Source organism: Crocuta crocuta, unplaced genomic scaffold (assembly GCF_008692635.1).
Source record: "Crocuta crocuta isolate KB4526 unplaced genomic scaffold, BGI_CrCroc_1.0 scaffold102, whole genome shotgun sequence".
NCBI lineage: Eukaryota > Metazoa > Chordata > Mammalia > Carnivora > Hyaenidae > Crocuta > Crocuta crocuta.
This window is the reverse complement of record NW_027530019.1, coordinates 1,043,160-1,057,029: the sequence shown is the minus strand read 5'-3', so window position 1 is coordinate 1,057,029 and position 13,870 is coordinate 1,043,160. Positions and strand designations below refer to the sequence as shown.

Sequence of the window (13,870 nt, the reverse complement as noted above, 5' to 3'; positions counted from 1 at the left end):
AGCCCCTCCACCAGATACAGCCTGTTGGATCATTGACAGGCTGGCTCATTCTTCAAGCTCTTCTTTTCCAGTCCTTTGGCTTCTAAGTCTCTGCATTTTCAGCAGTTGGTTGACTCCTAGCAGGAGCCAAGACCTAATCTGGGAATGAAGCCAAGACCCAGGGCATCCAAAAGGCAAAAATTGGCTGTGAATATAAACCTAGTACTTCCTGGGACTCTGGTATGTTAGCAATGTTGTGGAAGCAAACCTACTATTTATATTGGTGTCTGAATTTATATATACATATATATGTGTATATATATATATTTATATACACACATACATAAATTATATATGTGAAGTTGAAGAAGTTGAAGAAAGATCATTTCTGATCTTCTAGAGAAGAAGCTCAATAAATAATTTCTAAAATTATGAAGTCCTGAAGTAGCAACACTGCAAGTTATAAATAGGGTCTCCCCTAAGGCATGTAGGATACAGGATAACACTTTTGTGGTGCCTTTTTTTTTTTTTTTTACATAAACAATTTGATCTAAAGTGTGTCTCAAAGTTCCATGTAGGATACAGGATAACACTTTTGTGGTGCCTTTTTTTTTTTACATAAACAATTTGATCTAAAGCGTGTGACAAAGTTCATGGGCCCATGAAAGATACCAGGATTTGATTTATTTGCAGATGTAAAGAAGAGGTATTTACATTTAGGACGTATCATAATGTCTAGGCAACATCTCTTCTAGTTCTGGCACAGAAACCGTAGCATTGTGTTCTTTATTGTCAATAGTTACATTCTTGGCTAATTTCATATCTCTTCACTTCCCTGAGGAAAAAAATAGCAATACTGTTATTACTCATAAGCAATATTTCTTCAGAATCTGTTTGTATTGAAATAATATAAATCTTCCTCTACAGTTCCCTAATTCTACTTATTTAAAATGCTGGTTAAACCATTGCTTTCTGTGAATACTGACTTCCAGTGACTCTGAAAAGCTACTGATGTGTTATGTTAACAGAGACTGTCTGTCTCTTGTCTAACACAGCTGAAGACTGACCCTGGAACTTGATATCTCTTCAAGCACTGGAGGCAATTAGAGAAAATTGATGAGAAGGCACTATTGGTACTAAGGAGCAACAGTCAAAAGAACCCTTGAGGAGATAGCACAGCACTTCTGCAGGACTGCCTTACAGTGGACAGTGCCAGGAGCAAGGGGCACACAAGCTAAAGAATTCCTGCCATCACCACCAGAACCACACACCCCATGTTTGGGTGCTGTAGACCTGAAGTAGAGGGATAATTGGAACATGGATGGGTGAGATCCATTGCGTGGGCTTATACGTGCAGCTCTAGGCCCAGGGTCAACAGTGGAAAGTTGGAAGCCCAGGGTCTGAACTTAACCTGTGCCTGATGTAAATGAGTCACCCCACATCAGCAAGTAAGCACCATCTTAATGGTCCAGTCTTAGAAGATCCCAAGAAAGAAATACTTGTATTGTCCAGCAGGAGGGATCTGGTAGAACCAGATCCGTGCCTAGATCTGGAACCATCCTGGATCTGGTACCAGATCCGTGCCTGGTCTAATGGTGGTAGTGGTCTGAAACATGAAGGCAAATGCAAGAAGAAACAGTTTAAGAATTTAAATATTCTTTATTTCTGATTTATTCTTAGAGAAGGGCCAGTAAGAAACAAAAGTAGAGTGAAGGCTTCCGTAACAAGCCTTATACTATTATATTGGTTTTTAAGTTCTATACATGTATTACTTCCAAAAATAAAAATTAAAAAATGAATATATAAAAACAAAATAAAATCAAGTTATATTATATAGTCTTTTTTCTAATCTGTCTTTTCTACCTAATGATGTATCTCAAACATTTCTCCATATTCTCATAAAATATAACTTGTTGATTAAATAATATTCTACCACATAGATATGCCATAGCCATAACCGACTTAACAGTTTCCTTACTTTGGATATTTAAGTGATTTCCAGTTTGTCTTTGTGGAATGGAAATCAGTAGGAATTCAGTACTTCCACATCCAGTGTCAAATGGACTTGCTAAAAATGACTTTTCATTGTTTGTTGCTTCCAGCCCTTGCTGTTTCTGGAAACTTGCTATATCACCCCTCTCCCCTAATAGATCTTATTATACAACGGTGTAGCTAAGAGTGTGGCTGCAACAAGCCAGGTGGACCTGGGTTCAAATCTTAAACCTGTCATTTTTTGGCTCTCAAAGACTCAATTATCTTATATTTAAAAAAGGATTACTATAAGGATTACATGAAATATTGTTTCTAAATTTATGGAGCTATCTAGTTGATAATAGTATTATCATTTATTGGCTCTTCTCTGACACCTATTTATTGAGTGTTTTAATGTGGCAGGCGTTGTGATAGGTGTAAAGATGCAAAGATAAGAGAAACGAGCAAGCTCTGGCCTGTGGCTTTTACAGTGTTGACTTACAGAAAATCATCAAGCTGTTACATTTTTAAAAATTCAGAATTGCAGCTATGCCAAATGCCAAAGAAGAGAGAGACTTTGTGCATTGCCTACCTGTCATAGGGGATTTGATACAGTCACAGAGTGGCCTTGTATTCTCATAGGTGTATCAATATTTGCCTTATGATTCTGAACAAGAAGAGACGGAAGCAAGTGATATCTCCACCAAAAAACACATTTTTAAGTCTAAGATGTCTTTTGTTTTTTTTTTTCCTGTCTTCACTCTTACAGAGCAGAAGCTGTATGAATGTGACTTTGCAATGAAACAGTGCAGACTGGGACGAGTGGGGAATCTTTAACTCTTTCCTGACCACTGTTCATGGCCTTCAGTCATCTTTCCTGTTTACACCATCTGTGCTCTCAGAGTCTTTTCATGTGCCTCCAGGATGGACCATTGGAAAGTGCTTCTTTGCGTAAGGTTTCTTGTCTTCCAGCTTCTTTACTGTGCCACCATGGCAGTCTTTGTATCTCTAGGACTTAGCAGGGTACCTGACACACAGTAGGTTCTCCCAACATGCAAAGCAGGTTGACTGAAATCTAGTATAATATTTCGGGGCAGGGCAGACAACACCTGCCCAGCAAGATGTAGGGAGGAAGGGAGGGACTTCTGGTCCCTGAATACACTAGAGCACTAAGACAACTCAGTGTGAAAAGAAGTGGAAGGGAAGTATCAAGAGGCTGCTGCTAGAAAGACTTCGATGTAAAAGGTGGGGAGGGAATTCCAGATAGGAAGACATTAGGTACATGGGTTAAGAAGGATAGCAACCTTATATGCAAAAGGAGTATCAATGTATGGCTGTACCAGGAGCAGGGAGAGGTTTGGGAGAGGCTGCTAGGGAGGTCAATAGAAGATGACACTGGAAAAGTAGTTGCAGCTGAGTTGTGAAATGCCTTCTGTCATTAATATTAGAAACACATTTAAAACACAGAGGCTGGAGAAAAGCAAAGAGCTTTAAAAAGATAGAATTTAAGTTCTGCTAATTATCTGACAGCACAGAAAAATAATAGAGCAAAATAAATCCTCCCAGCTGTGACCAGCATGCCTAAGGATCTTGAACTTCACAAGCAACTCAGGAACTAAAACTTCCAGGATCTGCTATCCTTGTTCCTGACCTTACAAACCCAGAGCTAATATCGTTTTCAGTGTCTGAAGGTAAAGGGATCTTCAGACCAGAACATTGCATCTTCTTTTTTTTTTCCATTGGCGGTTAGTCTTTGTATCTTTATTTTTAAAATATGTAAACAATACGGTTTTGTGACTTACTTCATGAATAATCTCCTCATTATTAACAAATTTCCTCATACACCAGGAGCCTAGAGGGTTTATTTGTATAAGCTTTCAAGTTTATGCAAGAAAAGTTAAGAGATCTGTTACTGAGTAAATAGGGGCTTAATATGCTTTCTTCCATTCCATGGTGTATGGATTGCATGTAAGAGTTATGTGAACATTTTGCTATATGTAGAATTGTGGTTCTCAGGAACTCGGTTCCTTAGCTGTCATCTTAATTTCTAGAAACACATTTTCAGGTTTATGTTGGCTGGGATGTGAGGCTGCTGGCTGTCTAATTCTGGTCCCTGCTCTGAGGATTCAGAATTTGAGATCTTGGCCAGAAGAGATTAACACCAACCAGTGGACAGTCATAGAAATTTTGCCATCAAACATTGTGATTTGGTGTGAAGCCTGTGGAAAAAAGATGTATGAATCAGAGTCCTAGAAAACAGAAGTCACAACTCAAATTAGGATAATTTGACAAGGGTTTATTGATGATGGCCTAATTATAAAGGTTCAAGGGACTGAAAGTCTTACAGGAATTTCTAAGAGTTGAGTAGTCCTTTCATACCCAGCCTTGTATATCGTTGTCTATTTGGAAAATAAAATGCAGTGTACCTGTGTGCATATGTCAATGATGTTATGTACAGTTAAAACAAATCAAAGAGGGGAAAATAAAAGACTAAAGAAAACCTCACATAGCAGAGTGTGTTGAAACCAAATTGTAGTTCTTCAATTTAGAATACTTTGCTTTACATGGGAGCACAGTTCTGGAGAAAAGTAGCAAGTTCTTTTTGTTTACCAGATACACCTGTCTGCTGCTCGGACACACAGTGGCATCTTTATTCTCCATTTCCAGCTCTACTCTGTATCTGCCTTATTGATTGGCTGCCCACCAAATCAGGAGATGACCTGCCTTATTGAAAAACCCGGTTGTTCACAATATGTTTTCATTAGTGTACTAAGTGGTATAAACATTTTAATCTTAAACAGCACTACAGTGCCTGCCCTGCCACTTCAAATTAACCTCATTTGTGTTCTCAGTCCTGAGTCTATACATGGACTTTTCATTGGCTGAGATGGGTGCTGTAGCTTTAACAGCTGTTTTACAAAAGGAATGCCAGGCTGCACCAAGTAGCACACAGGAGACCGTGGGAGAGGAAGGTGGCAGTCTTTTCTGAAAGTCTTAGTGTTTTGCTTTTGTAAAAAGCAAAGGGACATGTTTATTGTTACTGATTTGGGGGCATAATGTGAGATAGGGATCTGATTTCACTCTTTTTAATATGAAATTTTCCCTTAGCTTCATTTATTGAAAGTCCACCCTTTCCCCACTGATTTGTGAAGCCACTTTGTTAGAGATCACTTTTCTTTACACGTGCTGGTAAGATTCTGAGCTCTGGATTGTGTTCTACTGTTCATTTTGTTAATTTTTTAATTTTATTTTTGAGAGAAAGAGAGAATGGGACGGGGCAGAGAGAGAGGGAGACACAGAGTCTGAAGCAGGCTCCAGGCTTCAAGCAGTCAGCACAGAGCCTGATCCGGGGCTTAAACTCACAAATTGTGAGGTCATGACCTGAGCCAAAGTCGGATGCCCAACTGACTGAGCCACCCAGGCACCACCTGTTTCATTAAATTTTTATTTTTATTTTAAAAATTTTTTAATGTGTACTTATTTTTGAGAGACAGACAGTGAGCAGGGGAGCAAAGAGAGAGGAGACACAGAATCTGAAGCAGGCTCCAGGCTCTGAGCTGTCAGCACAGAGCCCAATGTGCAGAACCCACGAACCGCGAGATCATGACCTGAGCCGAAGTCAGTCACTTAACTGGCTGAGCCACCCAGGTGCCCCTATTTTTATTTTTATTTTTTTAAATGTTTATTTTTGAGAGAGAGAGAGACAAAGTACGAGTGGGGGAGGGGCAGAGAGAGGGAGACACAGAATCTGAAGCAGGCTTCAGGCTCTGAGCTGTCAGCAGAGAGCCTGATGCGGGGCTTGAACCCACAAACTGTGAGATCATGACCTGAACCGAAGTCAGACATTTAATTGACTGAGCCACGCAGGTGCCCCGTTGTTAAATTTTTAAATCAAGGCATTCCTATCATCTCTCCAAACAAATTTGGCTTAATAGTCTTTGTTCACTATTTTGTTAGATAATGCTTCTTGCTTTAATCATGAGTTTTTTGTAATATTTTTTCCATTTTTTTGTTCTACAAAAATTTTTTAATTGATTTCTAATTTTCCATGAAAATACAGTTTTAGGATTTTGATTGGAATGGTACCATTTGGAAAAATCAATATCTTTAAATATTATCTTGCTATTATATGCATAATACATTTTTCTTCAATTTTCTAATTTAATACTTTCAAAAGTTTTTGTAATTTTCTCCAAAAAATTGTCCTACATATGTTATGTCATTCATTCATTTACTTGTTATTTTTTCGAAGGCTTACTTTTCAAGCCAGCAAACTTGCCAGCATACTTGTATCATTCTTGATTTAAAGAAATGTGTTTTTTATTTTATTTTACTTTTGCTTTATATATGTGTGTGTGTATATAAATATATACATATATATGTAGATTACTGTCAAGTTAGCTAACATATAGTGTATACAGTGTGCTCTTGGTTTTGGGGTTAGATTCCCATGATTTATCACTTAAATACAACACCCAGTGCTCATCCCAAGTGCCCTCCTCAATGCCCATCACCCATTTCCCTCTTCCCCCCCCCATCAACTCTCAGTTCTCTGTATTTCAGATTCTCCAACAATGTGGATGGAACCGGAGGGTATTATACTAAATGGAATAAGCCAGCCAGAGAAAGACAGATATCATATGTTTTCACTCATATGTAGAACTTGATAAACTTAACAGAAGACCATGGGAAAGAGAAGGGGAAAAACTAGTTTCAAACAGAGAGGGAGACAAACCATAAGAAACGTGGGGTTTTTAATCATTAGCAGTGATGTTTACTGTAAGTTTTTTGGATATGTTTTTATCAGGTTAAGTAAGTTCCTGTTTAGACTTAATTTATACTATGAATAGATGTTAAATGTTATTGAATGCTTTTAACTCATCTGTTGAGATGGTTATGTGGTTTTCTTTTACACCATGTGAAAAATTATGTCAGTTGATTTTCTAATACTAAACTATTCTAACATCTCTAATACATACTTAAGTTGATTATGCAGAACTGTTTTTATACATTTACATTTGTCTTGACATTTTATTTAGGGTATATGCATTATTTTGTGAGAGAGATTAGCCAATACATTTTCATTCTCATACTGTTCTCGTCTGATTTTAGGTCAAAATTTTGCTATCCTCAAAAAATAATTTAATACAGATTTGCTTGTTTTTGGTTCTTTGAAAAAGTTTGTAAAAAACATTCGAATGTTTAGAGGCACCTGGATGGCTCAGTTGGTTCAGTGTCAGGCTTTTGATTTTGGCCCAGGTCATGATCTCACAGTTAGTGAGTTTGAGTCCTGCATCAGACTCTGTGTTTTCAGCATGGAGCCTGCTTGGGATTCTTTCTCTCCCTCTCTCTCTGCCCTTCCCCCACGCTTATTCCCTGCCTCCCAAGTAGATGAACTTTTAAAAAATAGTAAAATAAAATGAAATAAAATGGTATCCTTTAAAAAAAAATTGAACATTTGGTATAAATTACTAGTAAGCCCTAATGTCTCAGTGATTTTCTAAGAGGTTGGTTGGAATTTTAACAATTAAATTTCTGGTGTCAGATATACTCAGATTTTTAATTTCTTAAGTTATTTTTGATAACTAATTTTATAGGAAAGTGAAAGTTTATCCAGGTTCTTAAATTCATTGGTGTAGTAATAAAAATATCTTCTTATCTTATAAATGTGATTATCTCTGCTATGACCTTTCTTGATTCCAAGTGTTTAATATGTGTTCTCTCTTTTTTTCCATGATTTCTAAAATATGTATAGATACGTATATGCATGTGTATATGTATACTTTATGTATGTGGGGTGTGTGTGTGTGTGTGTATGTGTGTGTGTGTGTGTCTGTCTCCTTTCACTGTGAGAAACCTGGCTCCCAACAATACCACATTTACTTATTTGTTCAATTCTATAATCTATCTAAAGTAATTTTAGAATTGCTTCACTATAATCTTTAGTGACAATTTTTATTAGTATGAATTCTTTTATTCTTTATTTTTAATATTTATTTATTTTGGGGACAGAGCAAGTGGGGGAGGGGCAGACAGAGGGAGAAAGATGATCCAAAGCAGGCTCTGTGCTGACAACCTGACAGCAGCAAACCCAATGTGGGGCTCGAACCCATGAACTGTGAGATCGTGACCTGAACCAAAGTCGGACACTCAACCCACTGAGCCTCCCAGGTGCCCCAAGAATACTTTTATTCTTTTTTTTTTTTGAAGTTTCAATGAATTTTATTGATTAATTGATTTTAAATTTTTTTAATTTATTTCTTTTTTTATTTTTTATTTTTTTAAGAATACTTTTATTCTTAAAGAATATTTTCTGGTACAATATAGCTTCACCAGTTTTTATACTTTTTTTTTCGTCACCCTTTTAGTGTCTTTATGTTTCAGCTTTGACTTCTATAAACAGCCTGTGAATTTTGTTATCTACTGTGACAGTCTACTGTGAACCTGTTTTTGTAACTCATTTACATTATTGTAATTACCGTGAGTATTTGGGTTTATTATTGACATCTTATATGGTGCTTCAGGTGTTTCCTATTTGTTTTTCTTTTTCTTTCCCTCCACTTCCCCCCTCCTGTCTTAACCTTCATTGAATTGATAAGTTTTTGGCTCTGTTTAGAAGTTAGATACACTATTTTTGCTTGTTTTCTAAAGGTTAGTAGTCAAATTTTGATATGCATATTTAGTTTAATAATTCCTAATATTAATTAATAATTGTATATGAGAATTTTAGAACACTTAACTCTAATCACCAGCTTCTTATTCTACATGTTATTGCTAGCAGTTATTTTATTTCTGCCCTGTCTTTTACTGTTTCCTCCTATCCATTAAGACTCATATCTCTAAGTTTATGAAAATTGCAAATACTTCCTGTGATTTGTTATTTGCCACCACATGAACTTTTAAAGGATGAAAGAGTAGCTTGTCCAATTTTACGTTGGGTGTCTCTGCTAAGATCCCACATCCTCAACATTATATAAGAACCAGCAATTGATATTATTATTTTTATTGTTAGGCATACAGAATCCTCTTGCATAATGAAATTATACTCCGAGGAAGAAGAATGCATGTTCAGTATTTTAACTATAAGGATAAATAGCAACTATATGTCTGATAACTTTTCCTCTCATTCTGAATTTCAGAGAATTATCTCATTAGAATACCAACTCCACCAAATAGAGATAGTGTGCTAAATTAAGTAATTTATTGAGAGCTTGCTGTGAAGCAGTTTATCAGTATTCTGTGAAAAGCATAAGGTGAGATCTGCTTCTAGCCACGTGAACTCTAGAGAGTCACACTGGGAAGGATCATGGAGAAAAGAAAGCCTGTACTAGAAATTTGTGAGACTGGAGCGGCCATAAACCAAAGTACTGGGCACCAGAGGTGGACCCTGAGGACAAGGTTCAAAATGGTGATGAGCGGCAAATGGTTAACATAACCTCATTCTGCCCTGGTGTCCAAGGCTTACAGCACTTGTATGATTCTTCCATTAGCTTTATGGGTCCCATTTTGGCTATGAACCAAGACATCAAAGAAGTGTCAGTGTGAGCCCTCAAGGCTGGGATGGGAAGGCAAAGAGGAACAGATATGCATGAGCTGGACCCATAATCTGTGAGCAGAGTAGATTAGGGGGCATAGCCTGGCCCAGCAAAAGATATTTCTAGGTGCCAGTATTCTAGTGTGATAATCCTAATGATTAGATTCAGAGGGTCAGTCCAGGCTCAAGCTGTCATAGGTGTGCAAGAAATCCAGGAGCTCAGATGTTGGTGAAAACAAAGTACAGATGGTCTCATAAATAGCAATAGTTTGCTTTCCTTTGCCTTTTTTTTTTCTTTTTGAACACCTATTGCATGCCAAGCAATTCATAAACATTTTCTCTAATGTCCTCAAGGATGTTGGATAATTGAGGTATTTTCAATCACCATTTTACATGAAAAAACTGAGATTAAAGGTATTAGGAGACTTGACCATTTTACATCTATGCATCAGCAAAACTAGGGTTTAAATACTAGTTTATTTCACTCTGGAGTCTGTTTTTTCCACTACCCTGTACCATCTCTCAATGAAATGAACCCTTGTTCTTTTCAACTGGGTCTTGACAGTTCCAACCATAGGTAAGACTGAAAAATATACATTTTTCTTTAAAATATATCATTGATAGATTTTCTTATTCTGCACTCATTTCAGAATATTCCTCTAAGGGTCGCCTGAGTGGCTCAGGAGGTTAAGCAGCTGACTTCGGCTCAGGTCATGATCTTGTGGTTCATGGGTTCAAGCCCCATGACGGGCTCTGTGCTGACAGCTAGCTCAGAGCCTGGAGCCTGCTTTAGATTCAGTATCTCCCTCTCTCTGACCCTCCCCTGCTTGATCTGTCTCTCTCTGTCTCTCAAAGATTAAAAAACCAGAATATTCCTCAAGACATTTTTATTATGCATAAATCTGGAGACAACTAATAGACATTTAAAAAGTCAGGTCAAAAAATAAGGTATCTTAGCTGAGAGCCAATATGTGGAAAGATTATCTACTATATTCAATTAAAAAAAGTTCATAGTACATGTGATAAACAGGTACTTTCCACAAGATGCCCGAGGAATAGGCTTATGATTTTGATTTGGGGGAAATTGTTTACTTAATAAGATCTGTGGTCTTATTTAATGGAAACGAGCACTGGAAGATTGTCTCAGGTCTTATGTAGATTTGCACTACTTGTCAGAGATAGTAAATAAGATTGTCACTGCACCTGATTAATTTTCAGGACAAAACTTGCATCTTCTCTCTTCAGGAGTATTGTTGCCATGGTGATATTACGACATCAAGCTTTGCACAAAGAGTTGCTGCTTCTTACCTGTAGACTGTGGCTTGCACTGTGTAGGAAGAATTTCTGTACCGCTTGGAGAAATTTTTTTATATATATTAAAGCCAAGGTAAGGGTAGAGAAATGTTCTTTGAGATGTTGACCCAGTGACTGTCATAATAATTCTATTTTGATGTCCATTAAATTAGAGTAATATTCTAATTATGTTCAGTAATATTCTGAACATAAGTGAGAACATCAAACTATATACTTGAATTTGCATAAATTTAAGCTTCTAGTAAACTGTTTTTCTTTTACATTCTGGAAATGTAGGTTAGTTTGTAGGAGAATGGAAATCATTGCACACTGGAAAGAATATTGGCTTTAGGGTGGGAAATAGAAATTAAGATCCAGTATTACTTTTTACTATGTGACTATGAATTTAATCCCCCTTAATTTTGTTTTCCTTATTTACAAAGTGTTGCAAAGATAAAAATCATTTTCCAGGTATAAAGTACTTCTGTTTTGTTTTTGCTATTTTAATATTTCTACTCTAGAGAAACAGATTGGGTCAGTTTTGGCAAATATAACTGATGTTTTAGGATGAACTTTTTTCTGCTATGTTTGCTTGTATTTTACTGATTTTTTTTTTTTTACAATAGATAATGAAACAATGAGACTAGTGATATTGTTCATGGAGGACCAATGGGTGAGAAGAGAAAACCTGAAGCCAATGTTATACATAGATGGAAAAAGAAGAGTCGATAAAGACAAAGTATATAGTCTTAGAGTCAAGAGAGTAAATGAAAAATTTCAGGAGTGAGTTAAGAGTCTGCACATTTAAATACGACACAGAAGCCCAATAAATAAGAGCTGAAAAGTTTCCCTTGGGATCAGCATTTAGTAAGTTAGTAATTAGAGCAATTCCATGAGATTTGTTGAAAGGCTGTATTTCAGTGAAATGAGAAATGGGTGGATATCAAAAAATGGGAGTTGAAAGTGGAGATCACCCATTGAAGAATGATGGTTAAAAAGAGAAGGAGAGAAATCTGATGGCCTCAGGAGCAGAACGTGGGATCAGGGAAAATTTAAAATCTTTTCAAAATGGAAGAACCTGAGTATGTTGGTAGGCTCAGAAGTAACAACCAAACCACATTTAAAGATGTGATATATAAAAGGGGGAATTTAAAAGGTGGCCCCAGTTGAAGTAAAAGTCAATGAACACTAGAGTCTTAAACAGGAAACACACTACCTCTGAAATCAGAAGAAAGAAGGTAGAAGTGTGTGTCAGTGTGCACAAGTATATTGACTAGGAATCAGAATGATGAGTGAGGCCACCACTGATAATTTAAATTTTGTTTGTGAAGTAGAAGCCAAGGTTATATGTGAGGCAGAATAAATTTGGCCACCGTAAAAGAGAAACAGCTGGCCTCTTGTTAAAGGTGGAAAGATTGATTTTATTCAGGCTATTGCAGTAGGAGAGAGACTTCAGTGTAAACTGAGCTCATATCTGCTAAAACAGATTTTTAAATGCTGGGGTGTGCTAAAGGAAAAGTACTGAAAGTATTGGTTGGGGTTGGGGAGGTTGATCTGCGTGACTAGGCAAGTTGTGTTTGCTAATTGGTACTTATCAAAGTTAAGCTCCTACCCTCACACAGTTATTGGGAGACACAGATGGATGCTATCTTGTTGATTAAATTTCAAAAGGATGGCTCCCAGCTCTTCAAGAAAGACATGCCAGGGTTATAGAAGATACATCTCAAAGGTACAGTTGCAAATTTTCTAAAGTAAATACTCCAGAAAAAAGAGATCAGGATCCTATAGTAAGATTTTGGCTAGAACAAACAGCAATTTCTTTTGGGAGCATTGGGCTTTCTTAGGCATTTTAAGGGGAGATCATCATCGTAGGGACATGGGTTTGAACTAATAGAAGTCTTCCTAGAGTTTTGCCAAGAAGGAATTCCGAGAGGAATGTTTGCACCATATTAATGTTTGGCTTTTACGAGATCATACTGATTTGGATCATTCAGGTGTGAATCCACGTGATGAAGCAGTAAACCTGATACATAAAGTATAACCAATTTCAGAGAAACCTCTCTAAACTGATCATATAAAATGTGATGACAGAATGTTAAGTTTAGAGCAATATGGAAAACTGAAACAGGCAAGTATGTGAAAAAGTACACAACTACAAAAACCAACATGAAAGAAGGGACTGTGGAGCAGACCTGGAAGACAGGCACAACCCTCCCACTTTGCCTGCAACCTTCAAGGATGTCTTGTAATATAAAATGTTTTTTTGGGTTTTTTTTAATATTTTATTTATTTCTAGGAGAGAGAGAGAGACAGGGTGAGCAGGGGAGGGTCAGAGAGAGAGGGAGTCACAGACTGAAACAGGCTCCAGGCTCTGAGCTGGCAGTCAGCACAGAGCCCGACGTGGGGCCCGAACCCACGAACCGCGAGATCATGACCTAAGCGGAAGTCGGACACTTAACCGACTAAGCCACCCAGGCGCCCCAGTATAAAATGTTTTTTTAATATAAAAGCATATGAATTTATCGTACACTTAATTTTCTGATCATTCGTAAGATTTATTGAACCTACTATATTCCAAGGACTGATCTGGGGATGAAAACTCAGTATAATTGTAACTTTATTAGTTGTGTGTATGTTCATGCTTAATATAACTAAGTCGTGTGTGATTCATTCCATGAAGTGGCAAAGTTCTATTAATGAATCTTATCAGAGATTCTCTTTTGGTTTGTTTACTTGTATTTTATTTAGTTTTGTAATAACTAGTGAATCCATGAGATCAGTGAAGCCACAAACATAGTTTGAATTATAGCAATCTTTTAATTTGAGCAAGTTACTTAATTAACACATTTACAAAAAGAGAGTTTTACTATTTATCTTGCAGAATTGCATGGAGATGAAATGAAATAGTATTTTAGGTTGCTCATGAAGTGAAAGCTAGGAATATTCATATACTAATATATTGGTAGTTAATGGTTTTAAGATGCTTTCATGAAGTTTTAAAGGATGGCATTTTTTTTTGTGAATGTATAGAGTGTACAGTATAGAAAACATACTTTATATTTTTTATAGACTAGTCCAATTTATTTTCGGAAA

General features: G+C 36.8%; 1 long non-coding RNA gene across 12 annotated transcripts in view; it reads left to right on the top strand.

The window, feature by feature from the left end:
• The window catches only part of LOC144231822 (uncharacterized), a 117,943-nt gene that overhangs the window by 56,962 nt on the left and 47,111 nt on the right, over positions 1–13,870 (top strand). For 10 of the 12 annotated variants that reach the window (XR_013335194.1, XR_013335203.1, XR_013335197.1 and 7 more), the window contains 3 exons: positions 1,035–1,427; positions 2,720–2,901; positions 10,730–10,871. This is a non-coding gene — a long non-coding RNA (uncharacterized LOC144231822). The remainder of the gene's footprint in view (positions 1–1,034; positions 1,428–2,719; positions 2,902–10,729; positions 10,872–13,870) is intronic. The other 2 variants (XR_013335198.1, XR_013335202.1) reach the window with 2 other exon arrangements.